At 38.4% G+C, this 13,303-nt stretch overlaps 1 protein-coding gene across 4 annotated transcripts in view; it reads left to right on the top strand.

Moving 5' to 3' along the window:
* Positions 1 to 13,303, top strand: part of ABHD17B (abhydrolase domain containing 17B, depalmitoylase) — a 49,055-nt gene that overhangs the window by 15,967 nt on the left and 19,785 nt on the right. The window contains exon 1 of one of the 4 annotated variants that reach the window (XM_063696451.1): positions 8,742 to 8,913. The exons of 2 other annotated variants lie outside the window; for them this stretch is intronic. The gene's annotated coding sequence lies outside the window, so the exon portion shown is untranslated. Of the gene's footprint in view, positions 1 to 8,741; positions 8,914 to 13,303 lie in introns of those variants that run through there. One more of the 4 variants, XM_063696452.1, reaches the window with a different exon arrangement.

Raw genomic sequence — 13,303 nt, 5'->3', positions numbered from 1 at the left:
TTTTGGTAAATTAACACTAGCCTGGCTTTTCTAACCTAGCAAAGTTTTAAACCTGAAAGTTTGGATTTGCCAGTCAATAATAATACTGTTTGATTTGTTTTGACAAAATTCAGCTCAGCCAGCAGTAGCTTTTGAGTGATTTCTGTGTGGCAGCCATTGCTAGGTGTAGGTATACTTGAATTTAAGTATGTGCAGTGGGGAGGGGTATGTTATATGGTTCAAAACTAATAAGGACAAACATGACCTTATAGTTAGTAAATGATTTATGAAATGGTTCATTTGATTACTTGTACAATCAAAAGAAACTTTTTTTTTTTAGGAGACGTGTTCTTGCTTTGTCACCTAGACTGGTAGTGCCATGGTGTGATCATAGCTTACTGCAGCTTCACATTTCTGGGCTCAAGTATTCTCCTACCTCAGCCACCCAAGTAGCTGGGATTATAGGCATGAGCCACCACACCTGGCTAAAATGAACATTTTTAAGCCCAAGAAGTCTAGTTCCTTTTGAAATAAGACTTTCTGGGCCCTTTGTATACATGTCCATGCTTTTAGAAGGTAGCTTTTAATAATATGTACAGACTGCAATTTAATTTTTTAGTAATAATGCCCCAAGTGCTAAAGATAAAACTTCTAAAAATTTTGGCAGCTGGGTGTCGTGGCGGGCACCTGTAATTCCAGCTACTTGAGAGGCTGAGGCAGAGCCTACTTGAACCCAGGAGGCAGAGGTTGCAGTGAGCCCAAGTGGTGCCACTGCACTCCAGCCTGGGCAACAGACTGAGACACCATCTTTAAAAAATCTAAAAAATTTGAAATTTAATGTATTTATTACCTTAATCCAGTTTTATATGTATACACAAATTGGTTATAGTATCTATTTTGTTACCAACTGATAAATAAGAAATAAGTCAAACATCAGTAGATGAAAGGACAAGCAAAATGTGCATTATATTGTGAAATATATATTTGATCTTCATTCTTGTGTTGTGTCATACAACTCCAACAATCCTTAGAATCTCCAAAGTGAAGTATCCTTTTTTTTTTTTTTGAGATAGAGTCTCGCTCTGTCGCCCAGGCTGGAGTGCAGTGGTGCGATCTCAGCTCGCTGCAAGCGCTGTCCTGGGTTCACACCATTCTCTTGCCTCAGCCTCCCGAGTAGCTGGGACTACAGGTGCCCGCCACCACACCCAGCTAATTTTTTTGTATTTTTAGTAGAGACGGAGTTTCACCATGTTAGCCAGGATGATCTCCATCTCCTGACCTTGTGATCCGCCCGCCTCGGCCTCCCGAAGTGCTGGGATTACAGGTGTGAGCCACTGCGCCCGGCCAGTGAAGTATCTTTGTATGCTAACAAGTTGACTGAAAGCCATGCACCTCTAGGTAGCTATTGGATGGATGTTAGTTACCCAGAAACAGGCAGGATTAGAGGGTTGGGACTGACAGTCCTGCCTGTTAATCTCTGGGGAGGAGAGAGGGCGTGAAGGTTAAGTTGATACCAACGGCCAGTGATTTAATCAATCATTGCCTACTTAACAAAGCTTCCATAAAAATCCAAAAGGACTGGATTCAGAAAGCTTCCAGATGGCTGAGCACATGGAGGGTGGCATCCCCTTCCTACATGCCTTGCCCTGTGCATCTCTTCAACTGTATCCTTTGTAATATCCTTTATAATAAACTGGTAAATCTGTCTCCCTGAGTTCTGTGCGTCGCTCTAACACATTAATCAGACTGGAGTAAGAGGTTGTGGGAACCCCAGTTTATAACCAGTTAGTCAGAAGCATAGGTAAAACAACCTGGGGCTTTAGATTGGGATTGGAAGTGGGGAGCCCTCAACCTGTGGGATGTGACACTGTCTCCAGGTAGATAATGTTGGAATTGAACTGGGTGGGAGGACACCCATCTGGTGTCCGCTGCAGAAGTGAGTGCTTGCATTGGGGGAAATCTCTCATACATCTGGTCACAGAAGTATTCTGGTGATTGTTGTGGTGTGAGTGCAAAGGACAAAATAGTTTGTTTTAGGTACAATGGAATATTTTTCAGCCTTGAAAAGGAAGGGAAATTCTAAGACATGCTACAATGAAATAAGCCTGTCACAAAAGGACAAATATTGTATAATTCCACTTGTATGAGGTACTTAGAATAGTCAGATTCATAGAGACAAAATGGTGGTTGCCAGAGGCTGGCAGGAGAAGAAAATGATGTTATTGTTTGGTAGGTATAGAGTTACAGTTGGGGAAGATGAAAAATAAAATCTGGTGATAATTGCACAATAATGTGAATGTATTTAATGCCATGGAACTGTACACTTAAAATAGTAACTTTTATCTATATTTTACCATAATTTAAAAAAAACAACATTATTTCCCTACAGTGACCAAGACACAAAAACCACTCATTTTGGAAAACCGCTGTAGGAAATGACAACCTCCCTTACTCTCTCACCTCTGCACTTCCCCCACCTTATCACCTGCCTTCCCCCCCCAAATTAATTTGCTAAATGTAAATTTATGTTTATAAATTTTATATTAACTAAATTTTGGTAAATATAGTGTACTTGTTTAGGAGCTTTGTGTTTTTTGTTTGTTTGTTTTTGTTTTTTTTTTGAGAGAGAGTCTCACTCTGTCGCCCAGGCTGGAGTGCAGTGGCGTGATCTCCTCTCAGTGCAAGCTCCACCTCCCGGGTTCATGCCATTCTCCTGCCTCAGCCTCCCAAGTAGCTGGGACTACAGGCGCCTGCCACCACGCCTGGCTAATTTTTTTGTATTTTTAGTAGAGACGAGGTTTCACCGTGTTAGCCAGGATGGTCTCGATCTCCTGACCTCGTGATTCACCCACCTCGACCTCCCAAAGTGCTGGGATTACAGGTGTGAGTCACTGTGCCTGGCCAGGAGCTTTGTTTTTAGTAGCCGGAACAACTTTGAAAACCTAAAGTTTTTCAAATTATAAATTTCTTCATTCTTTTTATATACTATGGAAGATTGTATCTGAAGCTTATGAGAACATCTTAGTTACAAAGTTTTAGAACTAGAAGAAACCTTATTATCAGTTTATGTTTTTCACTTTGTAGAAAAGGAAAATGAGGTATAAAGAGATTGACTTCCCTAAAGTCACCAGCTTTTTAATAGTAAAACTAGAACTGAAAGCCATGGCTCTTTTGATTCTTAGTGCTCTTTGGACTACACTGTGCTATCGTGCTGTCCAAAGGCTTCATTGGCATCTCACTAGAAGAATTTACTGGGTAAAATTTTTAATTACATTATTGGACCAAGTAGTTAAAGCTGTACTATGTTCTCAAATATTTGTAAAGTATCTTCTGGTCCCATTGAAGAGATAAACAGAACATACTTGTTTGCCCTATAGACAGGGTATGGGTGTGTGTGAGAGAGAGAGTGCGTATGTGTGTGTTTGTGAGAGACAGATTGACACTGACTACTCTATCTCCAAAATCCTCTTTATTCTAGCACTTACAGGAGTTCCAATTCCAATTCTGCAGTCAGTCCTATTCAGACTATAAGCCTTCTGGGTCAATAGGCTTACACAAATATAAAGGAAACCCAATTTAGTTCTTTGCTTAGAAATATCAACAGTCAAGAAAGAAGCATTCCAACAGCATGAAACCCAAGATGAACAAGCATTACCTGAAAAACACAAATGAAGAGAACAAAAAGAAAAGCTTTATAGATATAGTGGATAGTCCTAGGATTCCTAAAAAGGAATTCCACATGGAACAGAGAAGATGGAGAGGAAATAGAAGAAAAATTATCTGAGCTAAATAAAGACTCAGGGCTTTAGATCAAATGGACCCATTAAGTATAAAACAAAATGAACAAACAATAACACACATTTAGATAATAGGCTTATGAAATTTCAGAGCTAAGGATGTAGGGAAATCTCATAAATATTTTTGAGGGAGAGATGAGAATCACTTTTAAAAAATCAGATTGGTAGACACTTTGATTACTTGGTACTAGAAAATGTGGACCAATGATTTAAATTTCAAGGAGAATTTTGAGAAACAACCTATAATTCTGAAGCAGACCTAGTTTGCTGTAAGTGTGGACGTATACATAACAGTGTAGTTTACTTCCCCAGACCTTTGGGTAAGGGGGTGGGGGGTAGTGCTTGGGAGTTGTAGTACAGCAAAATCAAACAAAAAAATCTTACAAAAAGGAGCTTGAGATTAAGAATCAACAGAGGTATGTGATGAAAAGAAGTACTAGGTAGGCAGACAACTGGGCTGTGAACTAACCCAGAACATAATTATTTCAAATTAAAACAGAAATCACTGGGTTCTAAACATGTCTTTAAGAACAATATGGATTTTGTTGAACAAATTCTAATAAATTGGAATATGTTAAGTGTAATAAAAAGGCAAAAACTTCAGAAAATTAAAGCCTCTTCTGAAAGTCCAAATGTGAAGCAAACAAAAATGTGCCTTATATTTGAACAGTGAGGTGTAATTGAGTATCAAGAACGTAAACATCTTGACACTTGGAATTTAGTGACATAAAATTGCTGTTTATTCTCTGAGTTTTACCATGCCCCTTGGATGGGCAGCGAATGACACTGTAAGTACTTTTTATTATCCAATGAATGACAATCAACCAATAGATAAAAACTTAATAAATTGCAAATGATATAAAACTTAATGTGAAACTTAACTGTATAGTCAGCAATAATGGTATATGATTACATGGGGGAGCCAGAAGAAACTTCCTAAAGTTGATAGAATAAGAAATACAGGTTCAGCTATAATATCTAAAGTTATAACTAATACAAACTAAAATAAATCAGAATGAGCAGAGAAGGCGGGAATTAGGGTAAATCTTCTCAGTCTTTCGTGTGTGTGTGTGTGTGTGTGTGTGTGTGTGTGTGTGTGTGTGAGACAGAGTCCAGCTCTATCACCCAGGCTGGAATGCTGTGGCACAAACTCGGCTCACTGCAACCTCTGTCTCCTGGGCTCAAGCTATTCTCCTGTCTCAACCTCCCGACTAGCTGGGATTGCAGGCATGCACCGTCACTCCCAGCTAATTTTTTATTTATTTATTTATTTATTTATCTATCTATTTATTTATTTATTTATTTATTTATTTATTTATTTATTTATTTTTATTTTTAGTAGAGACAGGGTCTCACCATGTTGGCCAGGCTGGTCTTGAAACTCCTGACCTCAAGTGATCGACCTGCCTCTGCTTCCTGAAGTGCTGGGATTCCAGGTATGAGCTACCTTGCCCGGCCCGCTCAGTCTTTTATAATGAGGCTACACTGTGATAAGAAATAATGGATTTTTTTTAAAAATGAGTATGGTAGTAAGCACTAGAAGAATTAAAAACAAATGACCCAAAATTGTAATTTCTGAGAACAAGGCTGAGGTTTGGGTTGGGATTAGGGAAGAAACTAAAGAAGTTTTAAGTGTTTTTTGGTTTTTTTTTTTTGGTCGTTTTTTGTTTTTTATCAGTTTTGTACATGTATGTGGTCAGGAAGCCAAATAATTCTACAAATTCCCAGGGGCATTTAGTTATTTTTGAATGATTCTTTTGGTGTTTACTTCCATGTCGCTAGATAACAGTATTATATTACTACTTCTTACATGTTGACATCCCACTTACAGTAGAGAGCATAGCTGTCCCCCACCAGTATCGCACAAATACTCTCCCAGATCCCCCAACTTCCCTGTGTAATTTGCCATATCAGTATCTTTTAAGATATGTCTTTCAGATTAGTCTGATTCCTCAGAGGAGGTTTTCCCAATGTAAACCTCTACTCTTATGAGTTGGAGACAGTTATCTAGGGAACTTCATTTTTTGAAGTGGACTTTTAACCAATCCTAATTTTAGCCTGGCGAGGAGACTTTTAAAAAATAGTGTAACGTGCGATTTGATTTTTTTTTTTTTCTTTAGACGGAGTCTCGCACTGTCGTCCAGGCTGGAGTGCAGTGGTGCAATCTCGGCTCACTGCAGCCTGTACCTCCTAGGTTCAAGTGATTCATCTGCCTCAGCCTCCCGAGTAGCTATGATTACAGGCGCCTGCCACCACACCTGGCTAATTTTTTGTATTTTTGGTAGAGATGGAGTTTCACTATATTGGCCAGGCTGGTCTCGAACTCCTAACCTTGTGATCTGCCCGCCTCAGCCTCCCAAAGTGCTGTGATTACAGGCGAGAGACACTGCACCTGGCTGGTTTGTTTTTTTTTTTAAACTTTGTCTTGTAATACTTTCATGATAGCAATGTTATTTCTTAAAATATCAAATCCCTATTGTGGAACTTGACTAATTTATTTGCATACAGTAGTAGTATTATCACCATTTACGTTTTTGTCTTTTCACTGTAGCTCTAATATGTTTTACAGCAGTTTCAGTTGCCTAAAAAACAAAACCTTTGTTGTTGTTTGGTGAAGTTTTTTTAACTTTATTGAAACACCTTATTTTATTTACTGCTTGGTAAATAAGGGTTGTTTGGGTCCATGCTCATATGCTGTGTTGACCTGTAAATGGTTTTATAAACTTTTTGTATAAACTCTTAGAAATAATCTTTTTTGTAACTCCTAGAAATTCAAACTGGGGTACCCATAATATGAACCTTTTTTTAAAAAAGATTGTATTCATTATTTATAATCCTAAATTTTGTGAGATTTGTGACTACATTGACTAGATAATATTGAGGTACATATGGGTGTTCTATGGTATGAAAAATACTGAGTAGGTACTCACCTGAAAAGTTTCTCAGGGACTTATTTTACTTATAAACTAGGGAATAATGTGCATTGTGGAATGTTTCTGGAACAATGTAATATGACAGCTTTTCTATGAACTTTGAGTTTGAGGATAAGCATGATTTGGATTCTTAGAATAGAAATGCCAAAAGCTGATGATTAGGGAGAGAAAACATGTGTCTGTTCATGTCTAGCTTACGCTCAGCAACAGGTAAAGGTGTAACTTTTAAAAGCCCTGAGCTAATTGTACTTTCCAGTCACCAAAAGTTTTATAGGAATATGTGATACTAGCATATGCAAAAACCAACAACCTGTTTTACTGCTGCATCAGTAAGACTTTGTTCACTTGTTAGGACATTGCTCTGGTGGATCATCAAGATTGTAAGTGTTTAGGATACTGTTTTGGACTATGTTCAGAAATTCATTAGCTAATAGTCACAAGTGTTTTTTACACTTTCTCATGGTTTACTGGCAACTTCAGCTTACAAGAACCTCTCAAGAACATGAATCCTTTTGATTCATCAAACCGTGGATTAAAACATATAGATAGCCTAATTGAGTTGCACTGGTCATTTTTAATAAAATGGCTTTTATGTTAGAATTGGGTTAGAAATAAGGCTGTGTCATAAAGATAAAATTTTCCAGAATAGTCTTGTGTAGGCAATCTCACTTAGTTCTGTGTGTTTTATCAGTGTTCAACAGAAAGATCTATGAGATTTACGTATATGTACTTTGATGGAAAAGCCAGGAAGGAAGGTGCTCTTTAGCATTTGAAGCTAGTATGAATTTAAAGCATGGAACCGTTTGTTCTGGATTGTCTGGGTTTCAAAGGTTTTCGTTCAGCACTGCCCATTAGGGCTTTCTGTAGTGAAAGAAATATTCATACTATGCTGTGTAACTTGTAGCCACAGTGGCTGGTGGGACTGAAGAAGTGAATATTTAATTTTAGGTAATTTAAATTTAAATAATCATGTGGAGAGTGTGTGCTTAGCTAGTGCAGTGTCTAGTAGTATCAAGAAACTGAGGGAAAACAAAAGTAATAAAAAGCACTGCATTAAACTAAATAGGACTTCTGACCCAAATTAGTTTGCTTGGCACAGCTTATAGACTCTTTTTACCCTTAATTTTCATCTTCTACTATAATGTCATCATAGATCTAAGATCTTCATTTCTGAACCTTACTAGCTTTTTTTTTACTAGGATAGTAAGTTCACAACTTACACTAGAACTGACACTATTTTGATGTCTCTGGTTGATGCCTCCTATCTTCACCTCAACTTTCTTTTTTCGTCTAACTCCAGTACTTTCCACCAGTGAGAAAGGACTCTTATTTGCACATTGCCCAGTACATTTTTTTTTTCATTTGAGAAACTCCTCTAAATTTTTCTAAACTCAAATTATTAAGGCGTTTGTTCAGTTTACCCCAACAAAACCCGCACTTCTAAGGGTGTTTTCAAGTGACCCATTGGCACTGTTACACTCTATATCTAGAATCTTATTGGTATTTAAGAATTGCAGCTTTACCTTAAAAGTACCAGACATGATTCTTTTTCAAAGAAGAGGTTTTGAAAAAATTTCTTCTTTTAATTCAAAATATTAAAACATTAATATTTTTAAAATTTTTTCTCTGAGTTTAAAAACTCATGTAGCATGCAGTTCATCCAGTTTGTGTCTTCAAGCAGAGTTGACTTTTTCCTGCAAAGTCACCTGAATTTTGAGCCCTTTGATCTCAAAATCCCGTTTCATCCGTGAAACCCTGTCTCTACAAAAAGTACGAATAATTAGCCAGACATGGTGGCACACACCTGTGGTCCCAGCTGCTCGGGAGGCTGAGGTAGGAGGATCGCTTGAGCCTGGGAGGCGGAGGGTGCAGTGAGCCAAGATCACGTCACTGCACTCCAGCCGGGGCAACAGAGTGTGACGAGCTATGGTCCTGCATAAGGCATGCCCAGATAAGATAGAAAATGTTTTAAAACATTGATACAACTAAGTACCTCCTGTCCAAGTTGTAGTTAGTGAGTTAGTGGATTTTTTTTTTTTTTTGAGACAGGGTCTCCCTATGTTGCCCAGTCTGGTCTTGAACTCCTGGCCTCAAGAGATCCTCCTGACTCGGCCTCCCAAAGTGCTCAGATTACAGGCATGAGCCACTGTGCCTGGCCCAGGAAACTTTGATACTGTGTTTTGGATGCTTCATCTTCTTTCAAGGTGAATATTCAGCTTCTCTGTATGTACTAAACTCTGTAATGTGTATGGCTTTCTAAAAACCATAACACTCAGAGCTTAGAGTTTCACATGTAGCTATACTTTGAATACTACTACAGATTACATAGAATGATATTGCATCCCCAGATTTATCCATAAATGGAGTAATTCATCTTGAATTTTAGACTATAGTTCTTAACATGAAATCTAATATATCAAAATTTAAATGGTTTATCATATACAGTGTACTGAGCATAGTTGTCAACATATCACACAAAATGAAGAAAGATATAAGCATTCTTTTAAATGTTTTCTCTAAACCTGCTTTTAAAGACTTTTAATGCTAGTTCAGTACAACAAAAATCTTAAACCTTATAATAATTAGTAGTAATGTGAGTTGGTCTGCATTACCAAGAAACTATTACAAGGAGATAAAAAGGAGATTTTTTTTCCCCTAGTAAATTGTTATTATATCAAAAATTGACAGGAGTCATGTCAGTAATTTCTTATGTTAGAAGAGAGGAAGGAGATACAGTAGGTCATTCTATTTAGGGACTTTTTTTTAACATTAGTCTTCCTGTTTTGCTGAGAAAGAATCAGTTATTCATCTTTTTTCTTTGTCATTGAGGAGGAAAACGTTACCAGGAGAAGCAGATTCTTAAATTATTATTTCATACAATTTTAGGAAATTGCTCTTGCTGTAAGTGAAGAAACTGTTGAATGCCCTGCCAAAAAGAAAACCTTAATTTTCACAATGGGCCATCTGTTTAACATTGAGGTGACCCCTTTTTTTTTTTTTTTTTTTTTTTTGGAGGCAGAGTCTTGTTCTGTCACCCAGGCTGGAGTGCAGTGGCGCAATCTCGGCTCACTGCAGCCTCTGCTTCCCGGGTTCAAGCCATTCTCCTGCCTCAGACTCCAGAGTAGCTGGGATGACAGGTGTATGCCTCCATGCCTGGCTAATTTTTATATTAATTGTTATTATTTTTTTAGTAGAGATGGGGTTTCACCATGTTGGCCAGGCTGGTCTCGAACTCCTGACCTCAAGTGATCCTCCTGCCTTGGCCTCCCAAAGTGCTGGGATTACAGGCATGAGCCACCGTTCCCGGCCTGACCTTTCATTTTGTGTATTTATTGCAAGAGGGGCAAGATTCCCTCCTCCCTGGAATAGGGTCCTTCTCTGTGTTTCATAACACATTGAATGATTTGAGTAACTTGCAAGGCTTTTTCCACCTGCCCCCACTTAGGTTCATAGATTTTTATTTGACTGCTTCTCTTTTGCCCCCATATGAAAAAGCTTCTGTTTTGCCCCCACATGAAAAACCTAAGTAATAGTAACAAAACATTTTTGCATTTTTTCTTGACATGTAAATTTAGTGAATTTCTTTCTTTTGTAGGAGCTTCTTGGGTGCAAAGAGTTGAATCAGTCTTAATAATTTACTAACTCATTCATTTAAGAAATATTAGAAACCCTACTATATGTCAGGTATTCTGCTTGATACTAGATGTCCAGTTGTAAGCAAACAGATGTGATTGTTACCCTCTGGAATTTCTAATCTAGTTCATAGCACATTATCACCATCAATCTATGAGCATAGGCCCTGCTCTTGTTTTACTTAATTTCTATTTTTTTTTTCCCTTCAACCTCCATCCCCATTACCCCTTCGGTAAGCATATACTCTGACATACGTACCCTTAGAAATGTATTTGTCCTCAAAGATAATGTTTATGTCTGTTTTGCATGTATGTTAATGGTATTATAGATCTGTTCGTACCTTACTTTTTTCACCCAATACCATTATATTTAATCCCTAGTCATCAGTCATTGCTTCTGACTGTGTTAATTTTCTATTATCTGCATCCAACACATGCTTACTCATTTCCCCAGGTATGGAACCTATATTGCATCTCAGGCCCTGACACAAATAATACTTCAGATACACTTAAAGGACCTGTGCAAGTATTTCTTTGTAGTACTTACCCAAGAGAGAGATTCTGGGTCATTGGTAAACACAATGGCTTACCAAGCAGTTTACAAAGATTTCCATTTTCCCCATTCTCACCAGCACTTGATAATAATCAGCTTTCTAATTTTTTCTTTTAGTTTTGATGTACTGTTTCTTGATTTCTCTGATAGTTGGTGAGGTTGAGCCTTTTTTCATATACTTCTTAGCCATATGAATTGCCTATTCCTATCTTTTGCCCATTGTTCTTGAGTTACCCAGTTTTTTCTTGTTTTTGCTGAAGTTCCCTACATTTTAAATATTCTGACAGTTTGGGATGATGAATTCATCCAAAAAAGGAGATTTATCTTTTCTCTTCCTTTTTTTTTTTTTTTTGAGACAGAGTCTTGCTCTGTCACCCAAGCTGTAGTGCAGTGACGCAATCTCGGCTCACTGCTACCTCTGCCTCCCGGGCTCAAGTGATTCTTCTGCCTCAGCCTCCCGAGTAGCTGGGATTACAGGCACACGCCACCATGCCCAACTAATTTCTGTATTTTTAGTAGAGATGGGGTTTCACCATGTTGGCCAGGTTGGTCCTGAACTCCTGACCTCAGGTGATCCACCTGCCTTGTCCTCCCAAAGTGCTAGGATTACAGGCGTGAGCCACCACGCCTGCCCTGACATTTTTCATGTAAGAGAAATCCTTTATTTGAATGAAGCTAAATCTACCAATGTTTGTCTTTTGTGGATTGTGTAAAAATTAGTTTTGCTCTTTAAGTCTGTGATCTGCCTGGAATTTGCTTTCTGTATTCCATGATGTAGTGATCCAACCACTTTACCCATGTGGTAAGTTTTCCCAGCACAATCTACTAAAGAATCCATCCTTTCCTACTGCTTTGAGAAACTAGCTGTGTCAATCCCTAGTCCCATTCACATAGGGGTTTATTCATAAGCTCCGTTACTAGGTCTATTTGTTTCTGTACCAGCACCACTCTGTCTTTATTACTTGGACTTTGTGCAGTGTGTCTTAATATCTGGGAGGGAAAATTCCTATCTACCCCACAAATATATGTATATACCTTTGCTCTTTATAGACATTTTCTGGTAACTTCTTTATTGATATATAATTGACATACCATAACACTCAAATATTTAAGATACAACTCAATTTTTGTTTGTTTGTTTGTTTTGAGATGGAGTCTCGCCCTGTCGCCCAGGCTGGAGTGCAATGGCGCAATCTCAGCTCATGGCAACCTCCGCCTCCCAGGTTCAAACGATTCTCCTGCCTCAGCCTCTGAGTAGCTGGGATTACAGGTGTGTGCCACCATGCCTGGCTAATTTTTGCATTTTTAGTAGAGATAGGGTTTCACCATGTTGGTCATGCTGGTCTCGAACTCCTGACCTCGTGTTCTGCCCACATCGGCCTCCCAAAGTGCTAGGATTACTGGTGTGAACCACTGCGCCCAGCAATGTTTTTAATATATATATTCACAGAATTTTCACAGAACTGTGCAACAATCACCCAAATCAATTTTAGAACATTTTCATTACCCTGGAAAGAAACCTGTTATCCTTTAGTTATTATTCTCCATCCCTCCTGTTCTCCTCATCCCCATTTTATGGATATATATACTACCTTTTGTTTTGTTTTTGTTTTCTTGTTTTTTTTTTTTGAAATGGAATCTCAGTCTGTTGCCCAGGTTGGAGTGCAGTGGCGCGATCTCAGCTCACTGCAACCTCCGCCTCCCGAGTTCAAGCAATTCTCCTGCCTCAGCCTCCCAAGTAGCTGGGATTACAGGCATGCACCACCACACCAGCTAATTTTTGTATTTTTAGTAGAGGTGGGGTTTCACCATGTTGGCCAGGCTGGTCTCGAACTCCTGAACTCGGGATTCTCCCGCCTTGGCCTCCCAAAGTACTGGGATTACAGGCGTGAGCCTCCGTGCCCAGCCTACATTTTATTTATCCATTCATCAGCTGGTGTACATTTGGATTGCTTACGTTTTTCAGCTATTGTAAATAATGCTGCACATGCATGTACAAGTTTTTGTGTGGACATGGGTTTTGCTTTCTCTTGAGAGTAGAATTGCTTTGTCAAATGGCAACTCTTTAAGTTTTTGAGGAAATATCAGATTGTTTTCTAATGTGACTACCATTTTTCTTCCTATCAGCAGTGTATGAGGGTTCCAATTTCTCCACCTGCCAAATAACCTTTATTATTATGTCTTTTTGATTATAGCTATCTTAATGGAGATGAAGCTGTATCTCTTTGTGGTTTTGATTTCCATTTCCTTGATGACTGATGATGTTAAGCATCTTTTCACATGCCCATTGGCCATTTGTATATCTTTTGGAGAAATGTCTATAAATCCCTTTGCCTATTAATTGGGTTGTCCTTTTATTGTTTTTTTTTTTGGTTTGTTTTTTGAGACGGGAGTCTTGCTCTGTTCCCC

This window comes from Gorilla gorilla, chromosome 13, assembly GCF_029281585.2.
Source record: "Gorilla gorilla gorilla isolate KB3781 chromosome 13, NHGRI_mGorGor1-v2.1_pri, whole genome shotgun sequence".
Taxonomy (NCBI): Eukaryota; Metazoa; Chordata; class Mammalia; order Primates; family Hominidae; genus Gorilla; species Gorilla gorilla.
Note: the sequence above shows the minus strand (reverse complement) of the source record. Positions and strands in the feature narration are given on the sequence as shown.